This window comes from Lichenostomus cassidix, chromosome 5 (genome assembly GCF_008360975.1).
Source record: "Lichenostomus cassidix isolate B80296 chromosome 5, HeHo_3.0, whole genome shotgun sequence".
In the NCBI taxonomy this organism is placed as follows: Eukaryota; Metazoa; Chordata; class Aves; order Passeriformes; family Meliphagidae; genus Lichenostomus; species Lichenostomus cassidix.
In genome coordinates this window covers 50,672,180-50,689,607 of record NC_139486.1, presented here as the reverse complement: position 1 = coordinate 50,689,607, position 17,428 = coordinate 50,672,180, and the positions used below count along the sequence as shown (strand labels likewise).

The 17,428-nt window shown below is 37.7% G+C and overlaps 1 long non-coding RNA gene across 5 annotated transcripts in view; it reads left to right on the top strand.

The window, feature by feature from the left end:
* The first annotated feature begins 238 nt into the window (after positions 1-238).
* LOC146436615 (uncharacterized) overlaps positions 239-17,428 on the top strand; it is a 59,753-nt gene continuing 42,563 nt past the window's right edge. For 3 of the 5 annotated variants that reach the window (XR_014852920.1, XR_014852922.1, XR_014852919.1), the window contains exons 1-4: positions 239-373; positions 460-651; positions 15,302-15,384; positions 17,222-17,351. This is a non-coding gene — a long non-coding RNA (uncharacterized LOC146436615). The remainder of the gene's footprint in view (positions 374-459; positions 652-15,301; positions 15,385-17,221; positions 17,352-17,428) is intronic. The other 2 variants (XR_014852921.1, XR_014852923.1) reach the window with 2 other exon arrangements.

The following is a 17,428-nucleotide window of genomic DNA, read 5'->3' as shown; positions in this document are numbered from 1 at the left end:
AGTGATGTAGATCACATAGCATCTTTTGCAAAGATTATTTTTTCACATGAAGCATTTATTCAGGTTTTTTAGCAGGAAACTAATTTTGAGCAATGTGAAACAGTTTACCTGATCCTGTATCGCTTACAAATAATGAGAGACTGATGATATTTGCTTTGCTGTAGAAAGGTTTATTCTGTTTTCTTATGGCTTAACTTTTTATCCCCATATTATTATGTTTTTAAAATAGCAACATTTATGTTGTCTTATTGAGTTTCAGATTGCTGCTTGGCCAGAAATCCCTTGGAAAAACTGTGGAGTCCTTCAGTCTTCACAACATCATCGTCCAGAAGAAAAGAAACTCAGATAACAAAGGCAGGAATTTGCTGAAGAGGTTGGTGGTGGGTCTTCCTCCTTTAGAAAAATATTCATTTCAGTTCCTTGTGTGACTGAACACTATCACATGTTCATATTTTGCAGGTTTACACAAAATACCATAGCTGTCTCGATTCCTTTTGAGCAGGTGGATGTTTCTGAATCATAAAAACAGCCACTGTTTGCTAAGTCTTGATCTGATGCAGAAAAAGCAAGGTTTTCCTCTTACCAAGAAATAAGTAGAGAGAATGGAGCATGGCTAAACAGAGAGTTGAACACATCTTACTACAGCAGAGTGTAAGTTGAGGAATATTGATTTGCAGTCTGTAATAACTACCTGGTTGGCAGGTAGAAATTCATTGGCAGTTCTGCTACTTCTGCAGTATTTCTTCTGTTTGAGCTGTACTCTTAAATAACTGATGAAGGAGCCCTTGTAAGCACGAACTGTGAACAAAGAAACCTTGACATATAAAAAGTATTTGTAATAAACCCATTTTAAGATAAATTTCTTTACATAAAATTACCCTTTTTTTGTAGTTAACACAGTGGGTTGTGATGGTGTTCTTTGAATTCTTAAGTATATGAGGAATATTATGAGTTGTCACTGACTTCAAAAATTATGCAAGATCAGTAGGAACATGAAATGCTCCAGACTGGAATTCTTTTGCACTATCTTCAGATTTTTTGAATTGTGGTAACTCACACCAAGCATTGTGGGGCAAGTTACTCAACAGAACTTCAACAAAAGCTTTTGCTCTGGTGGCCTTTAGACCTTCTGTTTACATTCTCTCCTGCATAAATAATATACATCCAATACGCATGTGAAGGATATTTCCTCCTTCCATTGCACACGACTCCCTGAAGTAGAGAAGGTACTTTTTTCTTTCAGCATCAGTGGCATGCAACAATTAGCTGCAGTTAGTTGCACCTCAATATTTTTAACTTTCATTTAGATACTTCAGTAAAATTTAGGCTTGGCTGAAGTGCAGTTGGATTTCCAACTGTTTGAATTGCTGTACTGTTGGAGTTAGATTCAGATGTCAAGTTCAGGGGCAGCATGTGGGGCATAATTTTCTTGGCATCATGATGACAAGTTTTTCATCGTTTATGGGTTTAATTGAAGGCCTTCTGGAAGTTTAACTACTTAAATGATCTGCAGGTAGGTGAACGAATTAAAATACCAGAGGATCATACTTGTCTGTCAATTATGCTACATGTTTGGTTTTTTTTCTGGTTGTGACACAACAGAATTTGGAAATCTTGTATTCTAATTGGGAGCTTTGATGCTTCCTTGTCTTCATAAAAGTTGTGAATTAGGATGCTTTCCCACACAGTTGTTTCTTGGAACATGTGCTTTCTGAAGCTTTTCCTACAGTTTGTTTTCACTTAGCACCATTGGTGTAATTCAGATATCCCAGAAGTAGAAGTCAGTTTGTGGTAGAGGTTTAGCACTCAATATATTCATAGACCATGGAAGAGAAAACCCAGTTCTGTAAAAATACACTGAGTGACCTCAAAGTTAATAATAGGGAATGTCAGCCTGTCAGATTGCATTATTAGAATGAGTACATCCTTATTAAGTGCACTTGAGTTCTACAAATGATCATTCATCTCCCAGGTGGTGTAATGCCCACTCACTGGACCTCAGTAGAAGTTTTCCTTGATATCTGTTCTAGAAATCAACTGTCAATGACTGTTGCAGAAGCTCCGGGTTATTCACTTCTAGTTACAGCCTCTGTGTGGAGCTTTTGGAACATGGGATTGATTTTTCTTCTCTTTCCCAACTTTTCTTTCCTCCCTTTTGTTGGTAAGTCTAACCTGGGGTGAATCTGAGTCTAGAAAGAACTGGGGTCAACAACATCTAGGAAAAGTAATATTGCTCTTACTGGCCTCTTTCCTCACACTTGTTACGTGACTGGGGCGGTTAAGGTAATATATTCCCTTCTGAATATGTAATTAAGTGTCCACTGCTGCTTAGCAGATCTCCAAGTGACAGAGTTCCAAGTCAGCCTTAGATGCCTTGTTGCTTGAGCATGTCCTCAAAGGACCCTCTTCAGCGTTTTAAAGCTTTTAATTTTAGCTAGTTTTAATTTGATTTTGGTAAGAATTAAGCAGCTGGACTCCAGAACCTCACACAAAGGAATTTCATCCATTTTGCCATGATTTCAGATCTCTGAAAAGTCCATTCATCACTAGAAGATATACCTAAGGGATTTCCAGCTGATCTTTTAAATAACAGTCAATATATATTTGTCATCTTGTCAGAGCATATCCATCGTGTTTGTCAGTTATATTATAATTGTAATGTCTGGGTATTAGAAGGTCTCCTTTATTTTTCTTTTGTAGAGAAAGAAATTAATTCTTTATCTTTGATAGTGTGATGAGAGATCAGATTGAAGCTTTGGTTGCTTTCTTGAACTCATGTTTTACTAACTTTTCATGTTGGCGATACCTCCCTGCCCTGAGGACAGACAGAGCTTCCTTTTCATGGCAAATTCTTCCATTAGCTGTTTTGTTTGAATTGGTGATTGACCTTAGATTAGCAGTGTTATGTGAGCCTGTGGAAAATATTCCTTGGTTTAGCAGTGCAGTCCAAAATTATAACTAAAGAAAATATGTACTTGGAGATAGTGATGATGGCATCCTCTCTTCCTCTAGCATCTGGTAGCATCAGGTGATTGATCTGCTCAAAATGAGTTCGAAAGAAAGAAGAGGGTTGCTGCATTATGTTCTGAAGTGCTGCATGTTTTCTCCCTAATCTGATCCACAGATTTCTGGCTGTCTTTATTTAAGTGCACAATGACCTAAAGCCTTTGCAGTTGCTCCTCTTATGATCTTTCTTACTGATTTTGCCCAGGGATTCAGACATGGGGGAATATTATGCTGTGTTTGGTTTTTGTTGGTTTTTTTTCTAATGCATACATTAATACAGTAAACTGATAAACAGTGATAGCATTTCTTCACTTGACTGAAATTTATCATTAAACTTGGATAAGGTTTTAGTAACACATGAATGACATTACAGTTAACTTGAAATTCTCTGTTGACTTAGAAATTATAAAAATAAAAAACAAAATACTTGAAAAGACAACAAACACACACAAAGCCCAACTAAGCAACAAAACATAAAAACCATAACATCATGGGCATACTGAAAGAAAAGGGTTTTTTCATTGTTGTGGAAGCTGCATTATCAATTCAACTTGCAATTGATTTGGAAAAAGACAGACAGGAGGTTAAGAGTGTTATCCATTTACTTCTAAAAATAACTTTTTGCTTGTGTATTGCAATCCAAGAGGATAATACCTCCTTGTTACTCTGCATAGCTCATGTAAAGCAAATTTTCACCGGAAAAATGCAGTGCATATTAATGTAAGTTATCCAGTAGGGTTTAGACTTGCCTGCTTACTTTATATGGAAGAATCACATTAGCTAAATTTTCTTTAATTTTCCGGCATTTGCTCTGTCTTTTTAACAGTAACTCTACTTTTCCTGTCATTTTAGTGTTTTGAAAGTGCAAAGGAAAGCAACTTGAAAAGACTGTGCACTCCTGAATGTAACAGCACACTGAATTTTTGCTGGGGGAAAAAACCTAAGGTCACATATAAATCTGTTCTAGAGATTTATGCCTCAATGTCTTATAAGCAGCTCATATGGGTTTTAGAGTATATGTTATATAGGTAACTGCTTTTCTGTGCCTACTTCAGTATTTTACATGCATATAACTTCACAGGGGAATATGAATAATGTTATTGTGTGTCTTTAATGGCTGTCAGATGAATTAGTCTTTCATTAATAACATATCATTGACATTGAGAATGTGAAAATAAATTTAGGCAGATGTAGTCCAATTAACTCATATAGCATTATCAGTATGTGGTAGGTTGTGAAAACTTCTGACTTTTTCTTTTTTTACAAGTCAAACCTTACTGCTGATTAGTTGATAATTTTCAGGGAGATGTTAACAAAACCAAAAAATGTAAATCCCTCTCCATAAGGATCCTACCCCCCCAAAAAAAAAAATTCATATGGTCACGATTAGAGTTTCCCATTAAATAGAAAGTTTTCTTCTTCCCGATTTCCTGTCAGTGTTTTAAAACTTACTCTATTTTGGGAAATTAAATATTTAAATAATACAATACATTCTTCATTTCAGCTTTAGAGGATGATAAATAACAACTTACAAAAAATGTTATGGAGGGAGAAATGAGGCTTAAAAAAAAGAAGTTAATCATATTAAGGCAGCTCAGTATGATGAGACAACAAACGACCAGCCTCCCTTTGGCAAACAAAACTGAATCATAGTAAGGAAATGAGGTTGCCAAGGCAGTGAAAAACAGAGCTGGAAACTTCTCTTCTAAGTCAAGTCACAAGTGGCAAAGCATTCACAGCCTATGGGAAATGGGGAGTCCATTGCATGTCTCCCTTATTAGACAGGGGCTGCAGCCTCCCAGCATTTCCTGGCAGAAAAGCCACTGGTGTCTTCTGTACAAAGGACAGCCTGTGCCCTCACTCCACAGGCTCTCACTAGTCATGGCTGAGGTGCATGAAATTTTGACTAAGTGTGCAATGACTGCTTTGTGGCTGTAAGGGAGGGTTTCCATTTCTTGGGATACCAAACCTGCCCTGTATAACAATGGCACAGATACTTTGAGAGATGCAATGCTGCGTATACAAAGCACCTGTTTTTGAAGTTCAGGAAATTAGAAGAATATACCATGTTGATGACCTGTGCTGTAGTACGTCCTGCTTTCCATCTCTCTGAAATGTAGACTCTGTTTAAAAAGCCTGCCTTGTTTTTGATTTTCACTAAATTCAAGACTCCAGCTACTTAGTATGATCTTTTCTGGGCAAGGAGGAGTTCCAGAACAGAAGTGGTGAATGAGGGCTCTGCTCCTCACTGTACCACTGATTTTGAGGAAGGAGAGACAGTGGCAAGTTGCTGTCTCAGCTTCTCTGCTTGCAGGACAGGATTGAAAAGTAATAGTTTTATAAAAATTACAAGATTGTTAATTAACAAAAGCTGCTGTGTAAATATTTAGTAGCCAGTCATTTGCTTGTCATTTCACTTTATGCATTTTTTACAAATTTTTTTTTATTTTACAATATACAACTTTTTACAAAAGTTAGAAGTATGAGAGAAAAGATTGTTTAAATGTTATACATAAGAGGAAACTCTTAAAATCTTTCAGAACTCAGTCAGATTCCCCAGCACTGCAAAATAAGTCTATTGATATATATGCCAAACTTTTTTGAGCTGCACAGGCTATTTTTGTATTAAACACCTCTTTGGAACACTCAGTGAAGTGTGTAAAGAAGAGAAATACCCCAAGCTATCCTTGGAGTAGTTCTAATTCTCTAGCACCTCTTGTTTTGCTGTGACTCCTGCTTTTGTGGATGGGGACACTGCCAAGCTCTGAGTCCTGTGGCTGGCCCTGCCTCCACTTCTCTAGGAGCTGCAACTGCATTGCCAGAGTTCACAGAGGGGTCTTCAGCTGGGTTTAGTAGGTCTTCCCACTTGTTCCCCTTTCCATGCAGGGCTGCCTTCCTGGATCCTCTCTCAACAGGTGAATTTCATTCTGGAGATAGAAGGTAATTGCTTTTTGAACACCACTGAAGTGTACCAGCCCTTATTTCCTGATTTTTCTCATTTTGATCCCTTTGATGGTGACAGAGCACCCATGGTCATTGCTGTTCTGACTGTGTTGCTTTCTGAAGTGAGGTTAGATATTCACTATAAAAATGGCAGCAGTGGTGGAAAAGGTTAATGTGTAGGGATAGACTACCAGGAAGCATGGAGAGAGCAGTGGTTAACTAAAGCTGTTAAATGCCTCTGGACTTTTGTACAGAATTTTGTCTCATTACTGCTTAACCTGCTTCACTCATAATCACCTGAACTACCAAAGGCCTCATACTTACACTCATTATTTGAATAAATAAGGCTGACTTCAACTTGAATGGGCCAGAGAGCTGATCCCAGGAGCAGGTGTGCTGGCTGACCTGAGGAATGGGTACCTCTCATCCTCCCCTCCCCAGAGGCAGAGGTAAGTGTTTAGGTGTGCTTAACCTTTCCTGACACAGCTACTCCTGGAAAAAGGTGTTAGGAAAGGTTAGATGCTAGAGATAACATTGGAAAGCCTGGACTGTCCACTAGGATACCTGTTGTTGGAGCTGAGCTCATCAGCACCCGGGTAGAATATTCCAGCCATAAGGGGAGTTAATAAGGAATGGGGTCCAAGGAGAAGTGTATCAATTTAACACTAGTCTAGGAGTTAAATAGGCTTGACTGGAATAATTTTCTTAATTATGCCTCAATTTCATTTTTTCATATGAAAAATTTAAAACTTTAAATGCAGTAAATACAAAATGCTAATATTGAAGACAAATAACATTTTTGTTCTCAACACTCGCGCATATTTTATGCTTCCTCTTGCTGTTGGAATATCATAACATGTGTTTCGTTATGCTCTCTGCTGTAAAAATTTGTTAGTAGTTTTATTTTCTTTCATCCTTCATACTTTTAAAAATTATTTTATGTGGGCTGAATATGTCTTTATTGGTTAAAATAAGTGTGTTCCTAAGCATTAAAGGAAAGCATGTCCAACATGACCCTGAATGCCTATAACTTGTTGGCAGAAACTGTGACAATATATATTGCCTGAGGAGACACTCTCATTAACAATTTGTGCCTTTCTTGCAAATAGATAAAATTTTTGGAAATCCAATTAGATTTGATGCTTTTTTCTATTCCAATTAATTTTGTAACTGATATAAACCAAAATGAATTATGACTTTCTCAAAATCCCATACTTTTATAAAGTTAAAATAGGCTTCAAGAACAAATTAGTGCAGTGCAAAAATTAATACATGCGAAGTAATGTAAGCACATGGCACTTTTAATTTTTCAGTGGCCTGGGGGTACTGTTATCTGGTCTTTTCTGGGAAATCACTCATCATGTTGCTATCGGGAAAAGAGAAAGCTGCAGCCCCCTTTCTGGGAGCAATCCAGTGCAGTATGGATATTAATTAAATTTATTAAACAAATAACACAGCGACTCAGGGAAGCAGGGGTCCATCTGCCAGCTCTGTAGATTGATCTCTGCAGAGACGCGAGTTGAATGGTAGTTAAAGCTAAGTTGCAGAGCTCAGCAGATGGGCTCTTGTCTCTAGTGGGGGGAGATTTGGTGGCGGTCCAACAGCTTTTTTCCCCCTCCAGGTTTTTGTTCCTTGCAACTGTGACTGAAGAAGCACTTCTCTGCCTTTTCTCAGCCTTGCCCCCCCCTTTTGTTTATCTGAGCAATGTTTAAGTCTGAGTGATTTGTTAGAGAGGCAAGTCCCGGCTGATCTCATTTTGTGTATATGATGTAAACCTCAAGCAGAAAATAATTAGGAAAATGTAATCCCATTGACTTTACACCCCACTTGTGTGCACTGCTACATCTCTGCCTGGTGCTTTGGAAAAAGAAAAGTCTAGCAGCAGCACTGCAGTTACTATTCAAAATCACTGCCCATCATGCATACAGTGTTAAGAAAACCTTTGCTGGAAGGCTGTATACACAGTTTGAAATTATTTCTGCCTGTAGGTCTAGGCTGTGGTGGTATTCTCTTGATTTCATTTTATTTCTTCCTGTCGTGTTCTCTGGTTCTTGAAAATATATATCTTTCAAATGAATCCCTCGGCAATCTTCCTGTAAAATGATATCAAGCAAATACTGATCTAATACTTTGCTTTATGTGGGCTACCTAAAACCTATGGTGTTGTCTTTTGTGGATTAAAAGCACTTGTAATTAATTATGCAATTAAGCTCTTTATTTATTATATATTTGCAGGTGGGTAGGTCTTTAATCAAGCCTTGAGAGTGATGGGTAATATCTGCTGTTGGAGACCAGTCATAATGACACTTACATCCTTGGCAAAAGTCCCACAGACGGCAGTGGGAGCAAGACTGGCCTTAATGCTGCAGGGAATCCCGCTGGCTGTGGTTCAGAAAGCCTTCTGAGAAGGTTTTGTAATATCTAATCAGAGTTTGACTATTCCTCAGTGAGTGCTTGCAATGGGAAAATCACAGCCATACAAAAGTCACTGCTCTCTGACAGCTAGCAATAATAAAGAGATGATGAGCTACATAAGAGGGCTCTGCTATGTGTCACGAAAAGACTGCATTTGTTTTTCCTGGATGAGGAAAAAGTAGGCAAAATGGTTTCTGAACTTGGTGGGAACTTTGACAAAAACAAGGCCTATGGGATTTGGCTCTAATAATGTGTGCTTTGCAGAGTAAACAAAGGAGAAATCATCTCTGGATGGTAGTTTATGCTTTTGCAGAGTTTGCTCTTTACTCCAAATTGATTTGCTTTTAATATTATTATTATTTCTATTTTCTTGGATCAGTCTTGGTTAGAAGAAAAATACTGGTGTTTAACTTCAGACACGAATATTACACAGGTTTTACCTAGAGAAAAAAAATAGGTTTTCTTCTGTCAGTTTACTGTGTTTTGCTGTGGGTATATTCACTTTTAGACCATGCTGACATTACTAACACGAATGTTTCTATTACTATGGTATAAGCCAGAATTAGCTGATTTTTTTATTAGAACTCTGCCAAAGAGTATGCTGAACTCTAGAAAATATATTAGTGTTCTGTGGCGCTCATGGTATTTTAAACTGACCCAATTTGTATGGAGAGGAAAATATTTTCTGAGAGGTTCTTTTTTCTGATTTGTAACAGGTGATCGAGTATTTATCTATCTGGCTTGTTGGAATTGAGACTCCTCAGGGTTATGCAGCTGTATTTGAATTTAGACTGCTGACCACAATCTACAAGTTGTTTTATCCCAGGGCTAATTTTACTCTCTAATTTGAGTAGCTACCCTCTTACTTAAGATTCCTTGTTGTCTGTGAAATAGTTGTTGGGGGTTATTTTTAAATTTTCTGGAAGCACATCTTGTGTTTAATTGGAGTTACTTTCAGAATAAGATAGTGATCTCAGTACATTAGGAAGGGTAGAAAAAGAAGGTTGAAATTATATGAATTTCTGCAAACTAGAAGGAAGTGGGCAGTGAGGGGAGATGCACAAATTGTTTGCTGTGCTTAAGAACATGTTGCTTGAAATCACATCTTTGAAATGAATCTTTCATTTTTTAGGAGCAAGTAGACCAAGAGAGGGGTATGCAGTAGGTGTTATGGTAAATGAATATAATTTGCTTGAAGTATTCTATATTATTACATTTACTAGGGGTGTTTCACTAGAGAATTCTTAAATGAGTAAAGCCTCCGCTGTGTTTCTGAGACTTCTCAGACAGAGACCAAAGTACTGGCTACACGTTTAATTTTGCTCTCAAGCAGTATCACTGGGGTGCTGTTAATTTGGATGGAGTTGTAGGGATAGAAGCAAAATCCTCTGAAAGTAATCAGATGTACAGGAGTTTTGCTTATACCATAGGGACAATGTTTGTGATTTTAGCAAAATATTTCTCAGGCTTGGTTATTTATTGGTTTCCTCATGTTTCCATTTCTGCGTTATTTCCTTCCCATCACGAATCCTGTGTATTTACATTGAGGAAGACAAATATCCTCTACTAGTTACTGAGCAGAGGCTTTCCTAGCAGTCGCTCAGTTTCTTACTAAAAACCTGTAATAATTTGAAAATTTATAGCACTTAGACACTACAATGGTAAATGCAGTAACACAAAAAGTTGGCAAACATTTATAGATGTTGCAACATTTCTGTTTTTGAAGCCTTACCTGGACACTGCTGGTTTGCAGTGGAAAGCTAGCTACAGTTCTCTCTTTGTCCTACTTGAAACAGTATTGATTCATTTATGTAATTACCAGTAAATGTAGGAGAAATTGAGGAACTCTTGAGCCTGGAAGTAGCCTGGACGTGTCTTGTAAAATATATTAAGAGTGATGATTTTTGCATTAATGTGAATAGTCTCTAATAACATGATGTATCTTTAAAGAGGGCTTTGGCTTTATAATGCCAAGTGAAGTACACTTAGCTCTTTAATAGCACTTTCCAGTTGCAGGCTTTTAATGTTGACAGCTATATTTAGTACATTTGATATTCCATAGGGTGTTCTTAGAAGAAACGAACACATCTGATGGAACAAACCCACTCTCCATGTTCAATTAGCAACAATACTGCTCAGTGGAGGTTAGAACAGATAGGATCTTTGATGTTACTGGGAATATGTGTATCAGTGCTTAGGGACAACAGATCATTCTAGTTAACTTTGAACTATCTGACTTTTACTAGTAGCTGTCCTTTAATATTAATAGGACATTCCATTTTGGCTTTGTATATTTCAGAAAAGATAAAGAATTTCAGGCTTTAACTTGGAACTCATTTCACTAGACAAATAAAGATATTAGATGAATAATTTTCCTAGCAGATAAATTACTGAGTATGTGGCTTAAGTCTATTCAGGTAATTAATATTTTAGTGTAGGTATTATAATTTTGGAAAGGTATGCAGTTAATAAATAAAGAAGGACTTAAAAATATGTGGACCATTGGCAGACATCTTTGTAAATCACCTGTATTCTTAATTGCTCTTAATTTCACAACACTGTGTTTCGACTAAATACACTTAAAATAAGTAATTAATATCTATTTGGATTTGCATACCTGCAGTGGCATTTATCAGAGCTCTAAACCTTTTTTTGTGTGTGGCACTGTTCATTCTTGGAGTCTCAGTTTCTGATTTCAGACCACTTTGGTCAGAAACATGAGAAGTTGCCCAACACAAGGATTTAACACACCTGGGGGACTGCTCACAGCTAAACATTTAATACCTTGGGAATTTCTAAGAGCTGCACAGCAAGTCCCTTTGTGCTCTGAAGCAGGGATGAAGTTCCCGTGGGCTGCTGCAAGTTCCCTGTTTTTCATAGCAGCTTGCAATGCAGCCCTTCTCAAGTCCTCTGTGGGCTCCCAGGCTGTGCTCTGGGGCTCTGAGCCTCCCAAAGCACAGCTTCACGGATAAGGTCACTCCCAAAGCTTCCTTGCTTTTCCACTAGTCCAACGTCTCTATGAAAGCATTCCACCCTAAATTTACCACTTTTATCTCTGCAACAAATAGATTTTAAATAAACCTTTACTGTCTTTCACTTCAGCAAGGCTCACTGTAGTGATGTTGACACTTATATTTAGAAGTCAACAGAGAAAATAACATACAAACAATTTGAAATTTGACTATCTGAAGTTTGACTATTTCCATTTTCTGCCACGTAGTCTTCAGTCTCTCAGTATGATGCACAGCTTGGAAGGGAGATGAGGAATGGGGTTTGATCTGGTTTCCATGTAGCCACCTTATATTCTGTAAGATACCAGATCAGTTCTAGAGAAACCTTTCACTGGTTGTCCTCGATGTGCTAAGTTTGGCTCCTGTACAATGAACACAATCCTAATTACTCATGATGCCTTATTATTAGCTTTTTATCCTCTAGCCAACTGGAGACGGCAGTGGCATCTATGGAGAATGATATCTAAGACTGTTGGCATTCTGAATCAAAAGTAATACTGCACAGCTCAGTCTTTAATTGTGGACTGGTTTAACCAACGGTGTGGATGAACCTTTGGTAAAGAACAGTTGACCAAAGTAGCTCTGAACTGCTCAGCACATTTTCCTTAGCCTTCTCTTGGTTCATCTTCACGTGGCTAAGCTGAGCTGCTCATGCAAGCTCTACTGGGTGCTAGTAATGGCTTTCTACATGGCAAGGCCTATACTGGGCTATGTGTCATCTTTATTTTCCTGGTGCTTTTTCCTGTTGAGCCTAGGCTTTAAGTTTCAATGAGAAAATCTCTATTCTCGTGTTTTCACAACTTGGGGGAGCAGTACTTGGTTATGTTTCAGATAATGTATAGTAATTTCATTAACTGTGTCCTTGAGGAAGCAAAGGCGGTGTCTTTTTCTGAAAAATATTCAGGTTTGAGACAGGCATTAATTTAGTGATCCTCATGTCAGAGTCATGTTTCTCAAGTCCTGCAGTTTCAGTAATCAACTGTATTGAGCTTTCAGGATGCTGTTGGTTTTTGGGTATAGAGTGAGAACACCACAACCAACACTCACACAGCATTTGCACAAATAATTAAAGCCATCTCAGCAAAAATCTGGTTCTCACTGCCCGGTTCTGTTCCAGGCAGTCACTAAGTTGCTACTCTCTTGAGTAGCCAGAGAGCAAAGAGCTAGAAAAAACAACAACTGGACTGTGCTTGATGGTGGCTGGGCTGGTTTCTCCTGTGTTTGTGTCAATGGTGATGAAATAGTGGACAAAATATCAGTGAGCTCCCTTTTGATTTCTAGTATTTTAATACATGTATTCAGTGTCTAGAATGTACACAGCCTTGTTATCCTCAGCCTGTCAGGTAATTCTGTTTGCTATATATTCTCATACAAAATTTCTCTCTGTGTGTATATATGTACAGACATTTACATGTATGTATATATGCCACCTATGCATGTGTACAGATGCATAAACACACAGAAATAGATGTGGCGGGTATGTGGATATGTGTATAAATATATATATTTACAAAGATAAATGTAAACACACACACATGCAGACTTGATTTTCTGTGTGGCTTGGGTGGAAGCAGAGATCTCATTTGGGTGTCTTGGTGTCCAAAACCATCTTCAAGACTGAAGATGTAGGAAGAGTGATGGAAACCAACAGACTGGTGAAGAACAGTTCCACACCAAATTTATTTATTTATTTATTTATTTGCTTCAATTTGACATTCTGCCGTTAGATATTGGGGGAGTGCAGGGCTCTTCCACTGCCTTCAAGTGACTGGACAGCAGTGAACACAGGGAAGTTGCTGAAGTCATTAGGGTTGTGTCCAGGTGGGTCAAACTTCCAAAGCTCTGCCTCTAGAATGAGGTCTTCAACACAAATTCTTTTTTCTCTCCTTTCCTTTATTTAATGAGGCATTACCTTTGGGGAAAAATCCATCTGCCACAATTTTTGTATGCTTTTCATACATCATTCAGTTTAAGAAAATGGAAAATGTTATAGTACTTGTTTCTGAGATCCAGCAATGCAGACATGCAGGCCCTTTTCTGTAGGCACAGTCTATGTGTTGCCCAACTTTTTTTGAAAAATATAAATTCTATAAAGTGAATAATTCAAACCAGATTTGCATGTTAATCTGTTTTTAAATTAGTTTTTTCATGTCATAGATCTATGCATAATTCTCTAGAGGTTTCAAGCAAGACTGAACTGGGTCAGATTGGCTTGTATATTTTCTCTAAATAGGATGGAAATAAAATCTAGTAGTGGATTGGTGATATTAATCATATGACTGCTGAATTGGAGCTATTATTGGGCTCTTGAAGGCCTGTAAATTAATTTACAGATTTCTATAGGATCAGCCATGCTAGTGTACCCACTCAATGGCATTTATGTACAGTATTTAAGTCCTTCACAGCCTCTTTTCCATTAGGAGAAGTATGTAGCATTTGTATTCATGCACTTGGAGAAAAGTGGTAAATGTATCTTAATTTTTAAAATAAAAAACGTATGCAAATGAGGACCTGGGATATCTTTATGCCTAAACTTTATTTTTCTTCACACTGCCTACAGCAGTATATCTGAGCCCATACATTTTCTGTGTTAACTATGTTTAAATTGAAATGTTATATGTTAAAGGTTTTATTTGATTGGCGATCCTTACCCTTGGTCTTAGCTGCTTCATGGGAAGTCTTGGCTGCCACTTTGAAGGAAGCAATGTATGTGGTGGTTAATGTGTAGCTACTGCTCTTTTGAAAAGGTAAACTGCATCTTTTTCCTGCTGGGAGGGCAAGTGTACAGGTGTGTTAGCTACTCCCCACCTTGGCAATGTCCCGAGTGCTTTGGAGAAACCCTCCTCTTTGCTGTGTCTTACTGTTTTGATTCCAATGTTTTGAGTGAGTAGAGCTCAAGGTCCATGCCTGGACATAGATGTTTAACACCACACATTTTTATCTAACTTAAAGCCTGGGATACTTGGAGGATTGCTCCCAAGTTCCTGCAATTGTGAATGCAGAGAAGTTTTTAAGCCTTAATGTTCAACATAAGTGTAAATGCCTTTAAGTCTGTCATCATGACAGTTGATCAGCTTCTATCTGACTGTGAAACTCAATCAAAATTGATTGGGTAACACTGAATTGAAGGTTTATTTATGTGATCGTGAGTTGACTTTCAGGAATATTAAGGCTCTATTTTCCTTGGCAAAAAGAATACTTCATATAAGAAACTTCTCTGCTTTGGTTTTGTGTTTTGAGTCACTGCAGTGTGATTAACACAATTCTCAGTTAAATCTACATAAGTACATCTTTCTTTTCTGTTTATGACAGAATAATGGTTAATTATCACCTATCAAAAAGATGAATACTTTTTCATTAAATTAAATAAAACATTTTTTAAATGTACTATTTCAGCTTGTGAATAAATTTATCAAAACAAATGTGTATTTGCACCTTCCTTTTTCTTGCTGGATTTCTGTTTTTAAAAGTAGAAGATAATTCTCTCAAGAAGACAAAAAGCAAAGCCATGGATCTGTTTTCCAGCCTCTATTTCTAGGTTCTTGAGGGCTGCAGTTTTTAACTCTAATGGAATGAGAAAGATCAAACTGTGCTAGCATACAGAGCCACAGTCCAACTGCTTCTACCAGCTTGTCTTTTTAGCTACTTTTTATTAAGTAGCCCCATTGCCCTTGCAGCACTTGTCAGTCAAAGCTGCCTACTACTCTTCAGACACATGCAGTTTCTCTTTTTTTAGTGCAGTGATGCGTCCACATGGGTGGACATTAGTGTGTGTGTACCCTGTACGGAGAATTGATGGATGCAAATTGCTTTAAAATGGTTATGGTAAATATGCTAATTTTTAAATATTGCCTCTTTTAAAATCCCACCTGGAGTCCTAATCTATTTTAAATGCTAAAGAATGAAATGAAACTTCTCTCTTACAGATGGACTTGATTGCTTGTGCATTCTGTACAGAAAAAAAAGCAATGAGGAAACCACATGTTCTGGAGTAACCATGGAATGCAAGGTACTGATCTGGAGTTGAACTTCAAAATTTGGGGATATTTGCATCTAAACACAACCTCTTCTCCCCTCAAATCTTGTATATTATTTCTTATCCCTCAATTTTGTTGGATTTATCGAATATAAATAGCCTTTGCCTATCTGAAATCTTTCCAGAGAGCTTTCAATTTCATTTGCTGGAGCACAGGCTCCAGCATCTATACTGATGACCTGGTTTGTATGAGTTGGGGATGTTTTGTTTGTGTTTGTGTGGCTTTTGTGTGGTTTTGTTTGTTTTTTAACCTGCATTAAAGTGCCCTGTGCTCACCTCCAAGGGTACACTGTGATTCACAAAAGGTAGATGTGCCAGACAAAGGAGTTTCTGCCCTGAAGCATGTCAGCCTCTACAGAGGCATGAGCAGTGGCACAGAACAATTGCAGCATGGCCAATAGGCATTGCATCTGGAGTGCTTCGTGGAGCAGATGTGGTTTTCAGGTTTCTTTTTTTTGTTGTTTTGTTTGTTTGTTTGTTTGGATGAGGCTTTCTGTTTGCAAGAGAGGAGGAGGAGAAGGAAGTTGAGAAGCTGGTTTGCAATATATGCTTAAACTCTCTGGAATCAGACGTTGAGTGGGAGATAGCAGTAGGTGAAGAATACAAAGTAAAAATCAATGATCAGAAGACACAAACAGATCAGGAAACAAAAAGACTGAGTACGAAAGAGGAAATACAGGGTCGAATCTTTGATCTTTGGCTGCCTTTTTTCTGTGTATATGGCTGTATTTTGGGTATTGTATACGAGTGTCAGACACGTGAGACATGAGAGGAAATGGATGGCAAAACAAATATTGTACCTCCTCTGCCAGAATGAGAGCAGTGGTGAACAGTGCCAGAGTAAAGTCAATTAATATAAGGAGGACTGAGAAGAGAGGGGTAAAAAATGTTTTGCATGTGAGCTGATAGATGTGTTAGAGGCATGAACCTAAAACCATCTGATGGTGAATATTCGTGGTTTCAGGTTGTTCTGACACCAGTATAGGTTGAAGCATGAGAAGATCATGGGGTTGCTCTCTTACATGTTACATAAATCTGTTGCTAAATCTCAGATGTTTGTACTCACTGTTTAAGCAGGTTCAATTAACTTATTTGTTTTAAAAGCAACCCAGAAAGGCAAAATATTTTGTGTATGTTATGTTGTTTCATGTGGTAGATCTTGTTGAGGTATGGCCACAAGCACTTGAATTATCACAGCCTATGTGTGGAACTTGACAACATCCAGCTCTTACAGAAACACCCAGGGTAATTTATGAGTTGTTGAAAGGATATCCATGACACATGGCACTCAGTGCAGTCAGACCAGCCAGTGTTTGCATGAGATTTAGGAATGAAGGTTGAGATGAGTGACTTTGGTCATGAAGCAATTCTGGTTTCCATACTTAGCATTTACTTATGTCTCATGTCCTACAAAGATCCACACTAAAAACCAGAGGATTTCCTATCCTATCCTTTTCTTATCTCACAAGAGGATTTATCAACATCTTTTAACTGCCAGGAGGTGACATAAAGAAAAACATAGCCTGTTGGTACTAACAGTGATAAAATTTGCTTCCTTAACTATTACACCAAATTTTGTGCCTACAGAAGATAATTTGTTTCATTTTATAAGGTAATGTGGTATAGCAAAATTAAATATTCTGATTAACATTTTCTCTGTTTTATTAGACATGATTAATAAATTTGGTAAGAAGTAAAACCTAGCTAGTATGGCAAATTCTTTTTTCATGCACCATCCTTTACCAAAATGTGATCATCTGCCATGAAACACCACTGTGCACCCAATTTCTTTGTATATCTTTGTATTCAGAAAGCCAAGCCTGCTGAAGAACCTCAGTGATTCTGCACAGCACAATTAATAGTACAGTATGGATCTTTCATCCTCAGATGCCTCTCTGCCTTGAAACCACTGGGAAGATCAGGGTCATGGATGAGCTAATGTGAGTGATCTTGACTTGTAAATGGATATTTTATTTTATTTATTTTTTTTATTTTTATTTTATGTTAAAGACTGTCA